Source organism: Geotrypetes seraphini, chromosome 6 (assembly GCF_902459505.1).
Source record: "Geotrypetes seraphini chromosome 6, aGeoSer1.1, whole genome shotgun sequence".
NCBI classification, from domain to species: Eukaryota; Metazoa; Chordata; class Amphibia; order Gymnophiona; family Dermophiidae; genus Geotrypetes; species Geotrypetes seraphini.
Genome location: NC_047089.1, coordinates 170,749,770 through 170,765,772, shown reverse-complemented (window position 1 = coordinate 170,765,772; position 16,003 = coordinate 170,749,770). Strand labels below are relative to the sequence as shown.

Below are 16,003 nucleotides of genomic sequence, written 5' to 3'. Positions count from 1 at the left end.
ATGGAAATTATCATAACAATGGTAACAATCTGATATAGTATAGTTTAGAAGTTGTTTTTTGTTTTTAAAGTACACAGGTGTTTCAGAAAAGCTTCTTTTCTGCCGTCATACTCTATGTATTATTCTATGCTCCGGGGAAATGCTTAGGGGAGGGTTCTTTTAGGGGGAGGGTTATTTGAGTGGGCAGACTTGTTAGGCCGTCGGCCCTTTTCTGCCGTCATACTCTATGTATTCTATGTAAAAACCAGCTTTGATATTCAAAGCACCTTTAACTGACCAGAAATGGCTCCTGACTGGTTAAGTCACCTCTTTGGGGCTAACCATCAATTTTCAGTGGCACTTAACTGATTGGTGCTGCTGAAAATAATCAGTTAGGATAGGACTGAAAACTGACCATTTTGGGGATGGAGTGACACTTGGACGGTTAAGTGCCGATATTCAGCACTTAATCGGTCATGCTAAATGTATAAATAGGACCGCACAAAACTCAAGTCATGTTTTATGCAGTGCCCCATAGCTGGTTAAGCAATGAATTTTTCAATTAACCAGCTCCACAAACTCGAAAGTTCAGTGCTGGTGCCTGGACGTGGCCCAGCATGAATTCTAGGTTTAATGCCAGCAGTAGTCAGCAAAATGCCGATAGCTGCTGACTGAATTTTGGGCCCCAGGTGTTCATGATAACTTGCAGCCATTGATTTTCCTTGTCTATACCTCGACACCTCTTTCCACTGTAGGCCTTTTGATGCAAAAGGCTTTCATTTCTACGAGATCTTTTGTCTTTGTGTTTCTGGTGTGCTTACATTCCTAACTTTCTCCATGGATAAGCAGGATCACAGCAGCCATACTTGTAGGGGTAACATCTCCAATCTGACGGAGCCAAGCTGATTCTCAGTACCAGAGCTCAAAAACCATTTGAAAAGTTGTCTGAGCCTATGCTAGATTTCCTGTGCAGCAGCTTGTCACAGTGAACTCGTTTCTTTTCAACTGCCTTAGTGGACAGTCGAGTCAACTATCCCCTCATCCTTATAAGTTGAGAAGAGATTTTTCACTGTCACAGGATGCTAGAGGCTTCTTGAGATTATATGCCCTCAGGGCATACAGAAGGTGCCAAAGGAATTGTCCTTGTCTAAAGAGTTCTGAAATATTTAGCTATCCCACGGGATATTGTTATGCTTCCAATTCATTAAATTCTGAACCACTGGATTTAGCAGATTCAAAGTTTCTTTCTTGGAAGACATTGTTTTTAGTAACTATTGGGGAAAAATTTGGGACTTGTATACCACCTTTTTTGTAGTTTTGCAACCACATTCAAAGTGGTTTACAAACAGGTACTTCAAGCTATTACATTTGCTCATCAGATTAGTGGGTTGCAGGCATTTAAGTGCTATATTTTTCGGAAAAAAAATTTTGTTCTTAATTTTCTCACAAACTTGAAAAATGTTAACTTGTGTCTGCATAACAATTATACTTTATGGGCCGGAACTAAAGAACATACTTTTTGAAGTACCTGGCCTCTACCTTTGGTCAATTATCTGACAGATTTAAAGACTGGAATATCAATTTAGGAAAATCAGCACCCATCACCTACCTTTGAATTAAAGACTTCTCTGTCCACTCAAGGGCGTATTCTTTGCCACCTTTTAAGAAGAATATATCTGATGACCTGGTGGCTGATGTATCCCAGATTTCATGTTATTGAACATTTTAGAGTTACTTAAGGATTTGGGGAATGCTGCTGAAGTGCTAATTGTGGATTTTTGTATTTGACCTTGATTGAGATTTGAAGTTGAAATTATTTTTCTGGAAGGTAAACAAGTCCTTTATGAATATAAAAATAAAATAGGGTTTTTTTGAAGATAGGTAGAGCAATTCTTAGATAGATAGAGCAAATCATAGTAAAAGTTTTTGTTACAACCTGCATTTTGGTGTTAATGGTATGTAGAATTTTTTTAATGTGTGCAAGAAAACAATGGAGCCTGAGACACAGCCAGCACACAAACAACATAATTAAACAACTGATTAACAGTTTATTAAATATATCATTTATTAGAAAACACATGAACCAGTTAGCCTGCAGCAATGGTCTGCAAAAATAGATATAAAGCATACTTTTACATACAAACACAAAAAACAGAAAACAATGCCAAATATAAAACAGTAGTAAGAGTACATTAAAGGCATATTGCAAGACATAAAATCATAAAACAATATTAAAACAATACAAGAAAAAAAAAGTCAAAATTATGAAGAGAAGATTTAAAACAAAAAAATGAGTGCTATCATCTAGATCAGGGGTGTCAAACTCAGTCACATCAAGGGGCCGAAATCTAAAACACAGGCTAAGTCGTGGGCCAGACCCTGCCCAATCTCTGCCACAGACCCCGTCCCCATAATAGTACTAATTCTAACACCATTTTTTCCATTCATTTTTCATATATATACACACATAATAGAATCTTAACAACACATAATGGTTAACCACAAAATTAAACTACACAAAGCACACTGTATGCTTCTCAACATTCATTCCTACTAGAACACAGATAACCCCTATTCAAAAACTAAAAGTACTAATATATACAAACGAAAGTCGTAAGATTCAAGACTCTGCATGCAGTGCAACCCCAGAAAAAAAGAAACAAATGCATTTCTTTTTTTTTATAAATCTTTATTAATTTTCCATTCAAAAAAACAGTGCTTTTAAAATATACATACAACTAGCTTCAAGATAGCACTACAATCTATCAAATACATATTACAATACATTCCCCCCAACCTAATTCATATGTAAATTCTTATATTCATTTTAACCCTTTTAATAAGTGAAAATATTAAAGAAGACATTTTACATGTTAATCAATACTTAATATCCTTTCATGACTTAAACAGAGTAATATCCTTCCCCCCTACCCCACATTAATCAATCAAATTATCATTTGATTCTCAGAACTTATAATAAATACCCTATAACAAATATATTCATATATTAAACATTTATGATCATTCAGAAACTGTTATCAGAACCCCATAAATATCTCCCCCCTTTCAAACCATCAGAAAATATAAGAATTCATTTAAAACCTGTTGAGGTAGATAGGCCGCTGTCTAGGCCTACCTCGGTAATGAAACTCGAACACTATATACTGGTTTCAATAAGTATATATTTATTTAGTCAATCAATAACAGCTTACAAGAATAGATCATATAGTATATAGTGTAACAGAAGGTGATGACCTCCAGGCCCAGAGGTCCTCTGAGTCTGTTCTGACCTTTCCTTCCTAAAGGCCTGGTTTTTATACATTTCTTAGTGGCCAACACCACGTTGGTTTACATCACATGATACATCCTTATTGGCTATTTACTTCCTAACTACATTCATTTATTGGCTATTCTTACCTACGTCATGTTACATGTCTGCTCTGTTTTCCGTAAAGCCTACCTTTTCCCCGAAATGCCTGTTTCCCCACCATATTAGTATTTCCGAGCACAAGCCCCCCTCCCAACTCTAAACATCCCCGATACTTTCCATTAGATGATATTTCTTATGAATTCTTCCTTCTGAGAATTCTGTCTTCTGACCACAGTCTGTTTATCTCTTTATGGTATCTGGCTGGGTGGGCCTTGGTGTAAAACCACAGCTAGCCCACAACCTCAGGACCTGTTGCTTTTTCTCTAGTTTTATTCCTACAGTAGCTAATTGAACTCATAAAACAGTGTATTTCTCCATCTTTGCATGTTCTTCAGTTAATGGTGAAATATCTTTCCATAGTTAATCTACTGTTTCTATCATCTGCAGAGATAGATAAGGTAGATGTCAGTTGCAGGGGGTGAGAGCAGATTTTCTGTAAAGAGCAAAGTGATCTTTGTCCTTTTCCCATCCCCCTTCACCTGTCCAATGCCAGGACTTATCTTGGGATGTATCTCACTTCACCTGGCTAATGCCAGGACTTTATCGGGATCAGAGCCTCCATGCTGTATTCTCTCTCATCCCCTCTTCAAAGCCCCGCCAGGTGGCTTTGACCCCTGTTCATTCGATGAGGAGTTAGTTTGTATCAGAAACTGTATATTATGGGCCGGGGCTATGTGCTAGGAACTACCCATGGAAAAGGAAAGAGACAAGTACCCACCCTTGCTATGCTATCGTGAACAGAGCAGTATAACATGTCGTAGTGTACTTATTGCTTATAATACTAGGCTAAGCAGTAAATAATTCAGATATTTGTGTAAAGCAGAAATCATGGGCATTTAAGCTTCAAATAAATGACTTATACCTGCCGGGCTGTGATAGAAACATCAGCATAAATTACTGATGTAGTGGGGATAGGTGGTGACTCGTGGGAGGGGAAATCAGCTGCTGGTGTTTCATAGGGAGGTACATTAAAAATCAGCCAAGTCAAGATTATCAAAACTGTTGTGTATGGGTCTGTGTAGGGGTCTCTATTTCAACATTTGGGATAGTTCGGGCAACCAGGTATCTGCAGGGGTTCATAATTTAACCTGATACATTTTAATATATTCTCTCTTTATGGCTTCATCCTGTTATGAGCATACTACATCCAAAAGGGATGGCGGGATAAATTAACAAGTTAGATTATTTCCATGCTCTTCCAAAACAGCTGGGATCGGTGCAGACTCGGCTGGGTCCAGACGCCAGGGGTGAAAGTCCAGGTAACCACATCAAATCTTACGTCATCATCCTTCAGCTGGGCTCATCGCTTCTTCTTCACTGCAGTTCTCCTCAGCTTAGCAGCAAGAAAGAGAATGGAAAGAATCCAACTGGAGGGGAAAATAACTAGGGAGCTATTGTGGGAGTCAAAACAGGATGAAAATGCATAAAGTCACAATCAAGAAAAACACATGAACTTGCAATAGGGCTGTTAGAAATAATCATCAACACATGAAAATATATATATGTACTAATACTGCATGAGTCCATAAAAGAGTTAAAGTGCAAATTAATAAGTCCATAATTAAAGCTGTAAAAGTTCAAGGTCATAAAGGTCATCCCGTCTTTGGTAGCAACAGTCAGGAAGTCTTCGCTGGTAAGTCTCGGCATTTATCCAGTTTCTTCTCCGGTAGCAAGATCCTTCCGTTGGGGCTCATCCGTCATCGGGGTTTCCTACGGCCGAACATCTTTCTTCCAGCGATGATATTTCGAATAGCATTAGTCCATAATTATGCAAATAAGTCCTTAATAGACATTAAAAGGATGTAAACACGGATTCTCATGTAGCATACAGCTTCCTCTGATAGGCAATTGTCTTTGTGAAGTGATCCATAATTAATAAAGCAAAAATATCTGTACTGTATATATCATTTAACTTGTTTCCAACAATACCTGAGCAATATTACTAACAGGATAAGTACAGCGTTAAAAGATGACATACAAAAGAAAACAAAAACTTATCTGCTTTAATTCAGATAGGCTAAGGTCTAATATATGTATTGGCTGAATTATATTTGTCAGCCTAAGGGAGTTATAGTTACAATGGCATATGATGTTCAAAGGACAGGAGTAATATGCTAAACATAAATATGAATTAGCAAAGAGTCAAACCCAAGCAAAAGGATGGCTAAGATATAGCCTTAAACATATTAACACCTAGGTTATATTGAAACATACTAAAATAAAGATGATAAACCCTAAATATTACAATAAAATAGGATTTATGGGAAAAATGTCCTTCCCATGGGATTCTATCAAGTCATGGGTTCAATTTTGTTTCTTTCACTAATATTCTGAATGTCAATCAGCAAAAAGACCTAAACTACAGTATTTTGAATTCCAATCAATAGGACTGGATATTTCCTTCACCAACTTATTAGAAAAGTTCTTAAACAACAGTTAGAACCATTTTTTTTTTTTTTATAAAGCCAAACGCTAATTGCATTGTGTTAAACCAAAAAGTATTTCTGCGTGTATCAGAGAATATGTAAGAAAAAGAAGAAGTAACATTTCTTTTACAAGTTCCAAGAAAAGGCAGAGAGAGAAAGACTGCTAGAAGTTTGTTGTTTTTTTTCCCAAAACTATTATGATAAGTAAAGGAACAATAGTTTCCCTTTTATATTGCTGTTAACCGTGCAATGGGTTAACAGTACAGTACATGAAGAAAGCAGAAGTTACTTTCGCTTCGGTGTGTTAGCACGACATTAATTAATATTAGCATTTGGGATAGAAGCGGATCATAAGAACCCTATGCAATATGTTCATGTTATTGTAGAGACATGAATAATGAAAAAACAAAAAGAAAATAGCAACTGATAATTTCAAGTTAAAGAAATAAAGCACTACATTTCCCAGTGTCCCTAAACATAGACACATCAACCAGGAAGTAGCTCGGTATGTTTGTGTATCGGAAAAAAAGAAGAAGAAGCATAACTCCTTTCTTAAACTTTGATCACAGACAAAGAATAAGGTTTGAAATGGTTGTGGTGAGTAGTAAAAAAAATTAAATCTTCTTTCATTATATTGGTAATTATAGTGAGCGCTCATAAATAGAAATCCACTCGTATTTCCATAAACACTGACATTAACACAGGGCACAATACAACAGATAATGACTCATAGTAACATAAAAGACTGTAACGCTGAAAAATAGACAGACATTAATTGCTAGGAAGTATTAAAGGAGTCCCCCCTCTTGTATAATTTATTTCATTTTTGTTCTATTTAGAGTATTAGCATTAGGTGTTCTCTTCGAGTGCACTGTAGTTTTTCCTAACTCTAGAAAACAAATGATCATTAGTAATGGGAAAAAGTGAGGTGATGGGAAACGCCCATAATAAAAATCCCAGACCTAGAAAGACAAAGGGTGCGTTTATTTTTATATTGTCAGTTATACTTAATGCCTGTCAGTTATTTGGGTAGACATAAACACTTGTCACGAATCCTTCCTATTTACGTACACTATCCTTATATATTCCCTTCATTTCCACTCCAACATAACACTTTCTATTGAAAACGATAGTGATCCAAATCATTTCTGTAATTGCGTTTTTCTCTTTCTCAAAAACAATCCTTTATAATCCAGCAAACTTATATGAAATAAATAATTGTTTAATGAAAGCTTATGGTAACATTGAAACGCAGTTAAAAATATATACTTCCTCTTTCAGTCTCATTCACTCTCATCCCCCTCACCTCCCCCAATTTTTTTTTTTTTTTTTCGGTCGTGACCACAAAAGAACAGGAAACAAAAAACCCACGAGAGCAATGCTTTCGCTGTCTCACAAAGCGCCATATGTTACACAGGTCAGTACACAAGCGACAGCTAGCATAAACGAAAGAATAAAGGAAGCCTGTAGACAGCATGACAAGCTGAAAATATTACAGTAAAACACAGACTCAGAGCTATGCCAAGGCTAGAAGACCCCTCTTGTTAGTAGCAAAGAAATAAACCCATAAAAACAGAACTAATAAACCAAAACCCATACAAAATAGTGGCCATACATGATAATACTATATCATAAGGGGCTAGGTAACACAAAGCACAATGCAGAGAAGAGGTGTATACTTTCGGCTCAACAATGGTAGGAAATATGGGGGCAAAAGGAGGAACAGGATTGTCTTAACAGATCAAGAGGGAACAGGCAATTGAAAGAGAAGCTAGGGCCAGGGGCACAAGAAAAATAACTCTGGCTAGCACTGGCAGCCAGAGAAGTATAAGACAAGGGGATTCCTAAGGTCATATAGAACAGGGGGAGAAATCAGACATAGCGGGCTCCCTTGTTCAAGATGGGGGGTTCTGAGACAAGAACGTTACTTAAGCACAGTTTCCTGGAAAGTGGGGGAAGGTGGGGAACGGGGTGCATTGCTGTTCAATAGTTTCACAGATAACATCTAATGCCTGAGAGATAGTGGCCCACGGGACAGGGGAGTAACGACCAGTATGTGTTGTAAGAGTGCGATCTGCCTGCCATTGCACTTGGTGTGCAACGGGAGGTAGAGAGACAGGGTAAGGGTTAGGAGTATACGCTGGGGAGAGAAAAGGGGCAGTTGCCAGTGGCAGAGAGTGATACAAACAGGAGGACTGAGACGCTAGCAGCAAAAGCGGCAACATGGGAGAAATAAACAATATATCCAACTACAAAGTGTACAAACTAATGAGTCTAAAAATAAAACTAATAAGAATACTTACAAAATGATGCAATGTGATCACAGAAGAGCAGGTACCTTCGTAGCAATAACTCAGGTGTGGCCAGAGACCACAGAAACAGCATAACCACCAGTCAAAGCTGGTTCAACATAACAGTGATAGTTTAATCTAGCAGAGGAAACGTCAGGCTTGGCTCAAGACCACAAGAAAGAAAGAAAAGAATTTAACCAGCAAACGAATCAGTGTCTGTACCAAAAAAAAAGAAAATCAAGGAGTGTAAAAAGAAGGCATATAACGGAAGTGTTAGTGGGTGACAACACATATGCACATCAACTACGCCCTGAACTAGAGGCTGACTACACAACCCGCCAACCATTCTGACTCTTATCCTATTCTGACTCCTATCCTAACCTATGGACTGACTACCACCCGCCAGTCATAAATATATATATATATATCCTAGTTCCTAAACTATTCCTAAGCTATGGACTGGCTACCACCCGCCAGTCATAAACATATATACATATATCCTAATTCCTAAACCATTCCTAAGCTATGGACTGGCTACCACCCACCAGTCATAAACATATATACACATATCCTAATTCTTAAACAATTCCTAAACTATGGACCGGCTACCACCCACCAGTCAATTCTTAAACAATACCTAAACTATGGACTGGCTACCACCCACCAGTCAATTCTTAAACAATACCTAAACTATGGACTGGCTACCACCCACCAGTCAATTCTTAAACAATACCTAAACTATGGACTGGCTACCACCCACCAGTCAATTCTTAAACAATTGACTACCTAAGCTATCGGCTACCTAAGCTATCGGCGGACTACTCGACCCATCCGCAAGCAAATATATCATCTTATGAACTATGGACTGCCTACCACCGGTCAGTCCTACTAACTACCCAACGCGCTAGTCTATACAGGACCCGTAGGACAGCTAAGGATGGTAGCCCGGTCCTGGGCGAATTGACGTGAATTCCTGCTCCAGGGTCCGGGATCCTCCAAAGTTGACGCCACAGGGCCTGTGTAACGACAAACAAACAGGATTAGTAAGGAAAGAGAAAGCAGTGTTTAAGGCAAACCACATTCCATTGCTGGCTTTAAACTAGAAAAAGAAAGAAAAAACCCGCATAAAAGGGGAAGTAAAATAACACAGCAAATCTGCAAGAAAATAAGGAAGTTTAGGTAGAGACACTGCATAAGTACAAGCAGGCAACCCAGAAACACACTTTTGGCCAAAAGTAATGGAGAGGCAATCTGACAAGCAGAGTATAGGCCTTCAATCCAGTGAGGTCTCTAAAGGGGCGTGTTCCCTTTATTTCAACGTCGGGGTTCACCACTGAGGTAGATAGGCCGCTGTCTAGGCCTACCTCGGTAATGAAACTCGAACACTATATACTGGTTTCAATAAGTATATATTTATTTAGTCAATCAATAACAGCTTACAAGAATAGATCATATAGTATATAGTGTAACAGAAGGTGATGACCTCCAGGCCCAGAGGTCCTCTGAGTCTGTTCTGACCTTTCCTTCCTAAAGGCCTGGTTTTTATACATTTCTTAGTGGCCAACACCACGTTGGTTTACATCACATGATACATCCTTATTGGCTATTTACTTCCTAACTACATTCATTTATTGGCTATTCTTACCTACGTCATGTTACATGTCTGCTCTGTTTTCCGTAAAGCCTACCTTTTCCCCGAAATGCCTGTTTCCCCACCATATTAGTATTTCCGAGCACAAGCCCCCCTCCCAACTCTAAACATCCCCGATACTTTCCATTAGATGATATTTCTTATGAATTCTTCCTTCTGAGAATTCTGTCTTCTGACCACAGTCTGTTTATCTCTTTATGGTATCTGGCTGGGTGGGCCTTGGTGTAAAACCACAGCTAGCCCACAACCTCAGGACCTGTTGCTTTTTCTCTAGTTTTATTCCTACAGTAGCTAATTGAACTCATAAAACAGTGTATTTCTCCATCTTTGCATGTTCTTCAGTTAATGGTGAAATATCTTTCCATAGTTAATCTACTGTTTCTATCATCTGCAGAGATAGATAAGGTAGATGTCAGTTGCAGGGGGTGAGAGCAGATTTTCTGTAAAGAGCAAAGTGATCTTTGTCCTTTTCCCATCCCCCTTCACCTGTCCAATGCCAGGACTTATCTTGGGATGTATCTCACTTCACCTGGCTAATGCCAGGACTTTATCGGGATCAGAGCCTCCATGCTGTATTCTCTCTCACTGTATTCCCACCCTCCCCTTCCCCTGGATATGCAAATATTACGTCAACAAAAACAAACTATAATAATTCTACAAAAGACATCAATGGGCCCCATATTAATTTGAAATTTTTTGTGTTTCCTGACAAATCAGCATTCATTTTCTCATATTTATAGATTACATTCTGGTGGGCACATTTATGTTTAAAGTTAAGTCGGTCCCAATTTTTCCAATTTCATGTGATCAGTTGTATAGCTGTACCCGTCATAATTTTAAAAAGTCATCTTTTATATTTATCTAAGGGATCCTTAACATATAACACAGTACCACAAATCACTACTTCATAAGTCAAAGAGATCGCAACTTCTAGAATATTATTAATATGTCCCCAAATCGATTTCCAAAAAATCAGAATCATAGGGCAATAAAACAATAAGTGATCCAATGTTCCCATGTCTAAATGACAGTGCCAACATCTATTAGACCTTGAATTATCTAACTTATTCAAACTAACGGGTCCAAAAAGAACGATGTAACAACAAAAAAAAAAAACAAGTTTGTTTCATAGATGCATTTCTTCCTGAACAGTGCAAAATATAGACAGCAGACGTAATTTCTCAAAACTGACACATTTCAATCACTAAATTGAAAATAAAATCATTCCACATAAGCACATAAGCAATGCCTCTGCCGGGTCAGACCTGAGGTCCATCGTGCCCAGCAGTCCGCTCACGCGGCGGCCCAACAGGTCCAGAACCTGCGTAATAATCCTCTATCTATACCCCTCTATCCCCTTTTCCAACAGGAAATTGTCCAATCCTTTCTTAAACCCCAGTACCGTACTCTGCCCTATTACATCCTCTGGAAGCGCATTCCAGGTGTCCACCACCCGCTGAGTAAAGAAAAACTTCCTAGCATTTGTTTTGAATCTATCCCCTTCTAATTTTTCCGAATGCCCTCTTGTTCTTTTATGTTTTGAAAGTTTGAAGAATCTGTCTCTCTCCACTTTCTCCATGCCCTTCATGATCTTGTAGGTCTCTATCATGTCTCCTCTGAGTCTCCGCTTTTCCAGGGAGAAGAGCTCCAGCTTCTCCAATCTTTCAGTGTATGAAAGGTTTTCCATGCCCTTAATCATTCGTGTCGCTCTTCTCTGGACCCTCTCAAGTATTGCCATATCCTTCTTAAGATGCGGTGACCAATACTGAACACAGTACTCCAGGTGCGGGCGCACCATTGCCCGATACAATGGCAGGATGACTTCTTTCGTTCTGGTCGTAATACCATTTTTAATAATACCCAACATTCTGTTCGCCTTCTTCGCGGCTGCTGCGCATTGCGCCGTTGACTTCATTGTTGTATCCACCAGTACACCCAAATCTCTTTCAAGGTTACTTCCCTCTAATACTAATCCCCCCATTTGGTAGCTGAACATCGGGTTCTTTCTCCCTATATGCATGACCTTGCATTTCCCTACATTGAATTTCATCTGCCATTTATTTGCCCACTCCTCCAGTTTGCTTAGGTCTCTTTGTAGGGCCTCACACTCTTCCGTAGTTCTGACCCTTCTACAGAGTTTAGTGTCATCCGCAAATTTTATAACTTCACATTTCGTCCCCGTTTCCAGGTCATTAATAAATACATTGAACAGCAGCGGTCCAAGTACAGACCCCTGCGGAACTCCACTCGTGACCTTTCTCCATCCCGAGTAGTGACCCTTCACTCCAACCCTCTGTCTCCTGCCTGCCAACCAGTGTTTGACCCATCTGTGTACGTCCCCTTCCACTCCGTGGTTCCACAGCTTCCTAAGTAACCGCTCATGGGGTACCTTGTCAAAGGCCTTTTGGAAGTCAAGGTAGATGATGTCTACAGGTTCCCCTTTGTCCAAATGGCTGTTTACCCCTTCGAAGAAGTGCAGTAAGTTTGTTTGGCACGATCTTCCCTTGCAGAAGCCATGTTGGCTCGCTTTCATCAGCCCATTTTTTTCTATGTGCTCACATATATTTCTTGTTTTCCTCCCTCCATGCTGTGTCTCAACTAGGTGCCTCCCTCCGGTAGGTGTCTTACCTTCTGGCCAGCTCCCGCCTGGCCGTTTCATGTGGCCCGCAGTGCGATGCAGCATTTTCATTGCCACCCCGGTGTTATCTTCTGACTGACTCCCTCCTCCTCACTGCCGCAGTGTGCACAAAGCTGTGGGCGGTGACTCCTCGCACGTCCTGCGCCTCATCTGGAAGCATTCCCTCTGACGTTGCAACGTCAGAGAGAAGGCTTCAGGTTGAGGCACGTAGGGCCGTTGTCCGCAGCTTTGTGCACACTGTGGCAGTGAAGAGGAGGGAGCTAGCCAGAAAATAACACCGTGGGCTGCAATAAAAACTATGTATTGTATTGCGGGCCGCATAAAATGGCCAGACGGGCCGGATTTGGACCACGGGCCTTGAGTTTGACACCTGTGATCTAGATGTAATATCAAAGGAGTATCTAGTACCAATAATATCAAAATTCCATGTAGGAAGGGGCAAATAATATAAAAATATATTTAAAATGATTATAATATCACATTTGTGATTTGACAAAAGTATATTTATTAGTAAAAAGAAAACTTTCTGAAAGAAAAAATAGTTAAGAGATGTGTTGTTATATGGATCACTTTTACACCATAATTAGCTCTCAGAATTGATGACATGGTCTTGAACGTTCAATCCTTTTCTGGGGATCCCAGGGGGTACTTTTGACTCAGAACTGTGCTTCAACATATATTATAGATCTCATCAGTTGTGAAGGCCTGTTTTTATACTGGTTGTCAGATCATAAGAACATAAGAACATAAGAAGTTGCCTCCGCTGAGGCAGACCAGAGGTCCATCTCGCCCAGCGTTCCGCTCCCGCGGCGGCCCATCAGGCCCATTGCCTGAGCAATGGTCCCAGACTATCCCTATAACCTACCGCTACTCTTATCTGTACCCTTCAATTCCTTTATCCTCTAGGAACCTATCCAAACCTTCTTTGAAGCCTTGTAACGTGCTCCGGCCTATCACAGCCTCCGGAAGCGCGTTCCATGTGTCCACCACCCTCTGGGTGAAAAAGAACTTTCTGGCATTTGTTTTAAACCTGTCTCCTTTTAATTTTTCCGAGTGCCCCCTTGTACTTGTGGTTCCCCGTAATCTGAAAAATCTGTCCCTGTCTACTTTTTCTATACCCTTCAGGATCTTGAAGGTTTCTATCATGTCTCCTCTAAGTCTCCGCTTTTCCAGGGAGAACAGCCCCAGCTTTTTCAGTCTGTCAGTATATGAGAGGTTTTCCATACCTCTTATCAGTTTAGTTGCTCTTCTCTGGACTCCCTCAAGTACCGCCATGTCCTTTTTGAGGTACGGCGACCAATATTGGACACAGTACTCCAGATGCGGTCGCACCATTGCACGATACAGTGGCAGGATGACCTCCTTTGTCCTGGTCGTGATACTCTTCTTAATGATACCCAACATTTTGTTTGCTTTTCTTGAGGCTGTGGCGCACTGTGCCGACGCCTTTAAAGACGTGTCCACCATCACTCCCAGGTCTCTTTCAAGGTTACTTACCCCTAGCAGTGATCCTCCCATTTTGTAGCTGAACATCGGGTTCTTTTTCCCTACATGCATGACCTTGCATTTCCCTACATTAAAGTTCATTTGCCATTTTTTGGCCCATTCTTCTAGCGTCGTTAGGTCCCTTTGCAGATCTTCGCAGTCTTCCATGGTTTCAACCCTGCGGTAGAGTTTGGTGTCATCCGCAAATTTAATAACTTCGCAATTTGTTCCCGCCTCCAGGTCATTAATAAATATATTGAACAGGAGCGGTCCCAGCACCGACCCCTGCGGAACTCCGCTCGTGACCCCATGCCAGTCTGAGTAATGGCCCTTCACTCCAACCCTCTGTTTCCTGTCTGCCAGCCAGTTTTTGATCCATCGGTGGACCTCCCCTTGCACCCCGTGTCTCCACAGCTTTTTAAGCAGTCTTTCGTGCGGTACCTTGTCAAAGGCTTTGTGAAAGTCAAGGTAAATGATGTCAATGGATTCCCCTTTATCCACCTGTCTGTTTACCCCCTCAAAGAAGTACAATAAGTTTGTGAGGCATGACCTACCCTTGCAGAAGCCGTGCTGGCTCGACTTTAGCTGTCCATTGTTTTCTATGTGTTCACAGATACTGTCCTTAATCAGTGCTTCCATCATTTTTCCCGGGACCGAGGTCAAGCTCACCGGCCTGTAGTTCCCTGGGTCCCCCCTTGAACCCTTCTTGAAGATGGGTGTGACATTTGCAATTTTCCAATCATATCATTAACATCTCTCATGGACAAAGTGATACCTTGGCTATATGAATTCATTCTTGGTTAGAGGGAAATGCAACTATTGTTTAATGGACTTCAACAATCTGGACTCAAAAAGCTTCAGTTTATTCTAATTATAGCTGTTCACATACTGCACAACCTTAAACTCGCTGATCATTTTAACATTCAAGTTTATTTTGATATACTATAAAAGATATTATAAAATATCTAAGCTGTTCAAAATATCAGTTAACATTGGGTAATAGGTTTAATAAAATGGCAAGACAAAATAAGAACAAGCAAAAGGAAATGCAAGGGGAAACAGTAGCCCCCCCTCCAAAAAAAGGTAAAATATACAATATCATAGGGCAGGGGTATCAAAGTCCCTCCTCGAGGGCCGCAATCCAGTTGGGTTTTCAGGATTTCCCCAATGAATATGCATGAGATCTATTAGCATACAATGAAAGCAGTGCATGCAAATAGATCTCATGCATATTCATTGGGGAAATCCTGAAAACCCGACTGGATTACGGCCCTTGAGGAGGGACTTTGACACCCCTGTCATAGGGGATTAGGAACACTTTATTTGCAGAATTGCTTTCATGGTGCAATGCATATTGAAAATTGGTATACAATAGATTGAATTAAATCTAAAAAAATTCATATGCCCAGGAAAGGTAGCATACCTGGAATAGCCTATCTGGAAGAGGAAACTACACATCCCATCAAAGTTGGCATATATATATCTAGTGGCATATAATATATTTAGTGTATCAGTACTGAACATCTAGGCTCAACAGCTACCTAAAGATTCTATAAATGGCACCTGAAGTTAGGTGCCTAGATCAGCATGCCTAGCTAATCTAGGCACCTAACTTAATTATTTAAAAAGTGTAATTGATGCCGATAATGAGCTCATGATTGGCAAAATTTTTAATTAATTGGCAGGTAGGCGCCTAACTCAGTAAGCACCTACCGTTATTGGATAGGGGCCTCCCAGAAAGTGGGCATGGTTGGAGCAAATCTTGGGCATGTTTTATATGTAGGTGCCCAAATTGGACTTAGGCGTCACTATTTAGACAAAACCTGAAATAAATAGATTTGAGGTGCCTAAGGTTTTGATGCCTACCGGCACCTAAGACCCATTTAGGTACCACTAGGTGTGATTCTATAAATGTTGCCTAACTCATAAGAACATAAGAATTGCCGCTGCTGGGTCAGACTGGTGGTCCATTGTGCCCAGCAGTCCGCTCACGCAGCGGCCCTCTGGTCAAAGACCAACGCCCTAACAGACTAGCCCTACCTGCGTACAATCCAATTCAGCATAAACTTGTCTAACTTTGTCTTGAATCCCTGGAGGGTGTTT

The 16,003-nt window shown here is 40.2% G+C and overlaps 1 protein-coding gene across 6 annotated transcripts in view; it reads left to right on the top strand.

Annotated features, from left to right (window-relative positions):
* PIGA (phosphatidylinositol glycan anchor biosynthesis class A) overlaps nucleotides 1-16,003 on the top strand; it is an 89,558-nt gene that overhangs the window by 69,773 nt on the left and 3,782 nt on the right. The window lies entirely within an intron of this gene.